Below are 3,170 nucleotides of genomic sequence, written 5' to 3'. Positions count from 1 at the left end.
GGGCCCCAGCTGAGTTTGACACTCCTGATGTATCAGGTAGCCTAAGTGAAAGGCAGCTGGTATTGAAGATTTTGCATTTAAACCTTGCTAATGATGCTTGGTGTGGTAGGTGTTAAGAATGAACACAATGGAATATGGTCTGACCACTTTTTTCTTAAAATAATTCTAGGACATGTCATGTAAGAAATTTCATTAAAATAAGCTAGTTAGGTTGCAAAGTCACTTGAAAACTTAGGACATTTCTAATTTGTGGTTGCTTGAACAAGCTTCATTCTGCCCCTTCTGTGCATGTACATTATGATGGAATCCCTCATTAACATTCTTGCATTATGACACTTAATGACTCTTCTGGGTTTTTGTGTTAGGTGCAAAGAATGGACACACCAGAATTCAAATTGCACACGGAATGATGCATCAGCATTTTATGGCTTTCAAGTGTGTGACTTTATAAGATAATTTAATTTCTTTAAGCAGTTTTTTGTGTATAATTAGAAGCAGAACTGGACAATTTCCAGGGAAACACCTCCTGTAGATGACCTGATGCCTTTCCCATTTAAAACCGTGGCATTCTTTCTATTGGCTTCAGGGTGGTTGGATCAAACCCAGTTTGTTTAAATAAAAAACTGAGGAAGATATTTTTAGCTAATATTACCTCCCATTGACTTCAGTGGAGCTAGATCAATTTACATTAGTTGTGGACCTGCATTTGTCTTGATTGTGACTATCTTCCTTTTGTCTTTGTCTTCCATGAATACTCTAACAAATTAGCTCAGTGGCAGGAATGGTCACAACAACGTTATTTTATGCTAGTTTTGAAGAATATTCTTGAAAAGCAAATTTTGAATTTATAGTTTCTGAGTACAGTATTTGTAGTGGAAATCCAGACCGTTCCAGCTAGGAAAGACAAGCATACCATGTGGCCTCTGGGTTTATGCAAAACATGCCTCAAATTATCTTTTACCAAATTCTTGTAATTAAATTTTAATGAACAATGTACAGCCAAGAATTATTTGCAGCAAGTATTTGGAGAATAAATGCAATTATTGAATACATTTGAGAACTCCAAAAAACCTGTTTACAGAAAGCTGACAAAGAAAAAAAACAGGCTAAATTCAGCAAATCACTACCAATTATATGTCCAGTTCTGAAATCAAATACACATTGTACCATGTACCAGTAGTCAACACACTCATAGTTCTTTATTGCTCTTGGTCTATATATGCTTAATCCTGATGAATAAACATAAGATTAAATACATGAGTAGTGCAAGGATTAAGTGTATTGGTAAGTGATTGCAGGAGTGGGGTCTAGAAATCTTTTAAATAAAGTTATGAACTTTACAAGAAACTCATGTAAAACTGATATTTGCAGAGTTCCTTACTTACATTTACTGCAGCAGTGGTACATTTTTGTTGTTCAGTTTACAGTCCAGAGGTCCCAATTTCAAGGTCATAGAAGCAGCACTCATGCAACAGCCTGTTAGATTCCAACAGATCTGTGAATTTTGCTAAATAACTTGTCACAAGGACACAGAAAAGGAAAGGCTGGTAGTGGTTTAGCTTGGGTAGGGCTACACAAGTTCCAGTCACATTTCAGGATTGCAGGGAAATGAGCCCTTAAGGCATCCACTATGGCTGTCTGTAAATACACATAATGTGTCTTGCTCATCATAATTCTGTGTGCTCCAGATTTCTTTTACATAATGGTGCAACTTTATTTCTCTGTTTATTCTTTGACTATAGCCTCTAGAAATTAACTGGATTGCTATGTATATTTTGTGGCCTGATTAAATCTCTTATTCTTAGCTTCTGCTCAAAAGATGCAAGTTAAAAATGAATAAACTTATTTACCAAACATACTGGGATATTATATTAGCTGGTGTAAATTAGTGTAGCTTTTTGGTGTTAAGGGAGATAAAAGTTCAGTTGACTTCAGTGGATTCATGCCAGTTTGGATTAGCTTGGGATCTGCTGTATGTCTTTTCAAATCCAGAAGACCTCATTTAAAAATGGTGACTTTTTCCTGACCTAAACAGCTTAGTTGGATTTTACAACATATGCTAAATATTTATGTGTCCCCACATGACTTGAAGGAGAATTATTTGCCTAAGCAAGACACAGAATTCTAACAAACCGAAAATGCACATTGTAGGTTGGGCTATATCTTAATTAGAGGTGTTACATTAATCTGAAAAATGCTGTTGCATAATTATGGAAAAGCCTTGGCACTGCAGCCTTTTCCCCCACCGGCATGCAGGAGGTAGAAGTGAGAAATAAATTCCATGTTACCACAGAAACAAATCCATACTTATTTAAATACGGCATGCAGGCAGATTCATGACTTACTCAGATACACAAATGGAATTCTATTTGCTGTTAACGGCTGCACAGTTTATAAAGTGAGCAGGCTAAATGGGTCATCTGGACAGATTATTTCACTTTGGCACAGTGCAGCCCTCTGCCTCAATTGACATCAATGGTCGCTAGATAGGCAATACAGAAATGTTTGGAAAAATATGCCTTCAGATTGTGCAAATGATGCTATAATTCACTCTTTGTGATACAATCATGTGACACTTTCCATCTGGAACTGTTATATTGTGGTGTTTTGCAACTGGGAAGAAGATACTGGGCCTGATTCTGCTGAGTGACCTCAGGTTCCATTTTCTTTCATTGCATATTAAAATCAATGGAAATTGAGATCATTTAACAGCTTGTGGGAGGTATTCAGCACCCTACAGGGTCAGGCCACAGAGTGCCCAATGTCTAGGCCCATCTTTAGTCCCCAGAGGACATAAATATCATATACATATGGTCTTAATACAAAGGGAGTTGGGCTACAAGTCTGGATTTCTTCAGTGATGAATGTTTTCAACTCCAATTGTTTTGCGCGAAATTGAGATCATTTAACAGCTTGTGGGAGGTATTCAGCACCCTACAGGGTCAGGCCACAGAGTGCCCAATGTCTAGGCCCATCTTTAGTCCCCAGAGGACATAAATATCATATACATATGGTCTTAATACAAAGGGAGTTGGGCTACAAGTCTGGATTTCTTCAGTGATGAATGTTTTCAACTCCAATTGTTTTGCGCATACCATATTTTCTTGCATGCAACATGCATCTGGTTTACTGAAGGCAGAATGTAGGGAAAAAGATGTTTCCCAAGCCAC

This window comes from Alligator sinensis, unplaced genomic scaffold (assembly GCF_000455745.1).
Source record: "Alligator sinensis unplaced genomic scaffold, ASM45574v1 scaffold682_1, whole genome shotgun sequence".
In the NCBI taxonomy this organism is placed as follows: domain Eukaryota; kingdom Metazoa; phylum Chordata; order Crocodylia; family Alligatoridae; genus Alligator; species Alligator sinensis.
The sequence above is the reverse complement of the archived record's forward strand: the minus strand, read 5'-3'. Positions refer to the sequence as shown.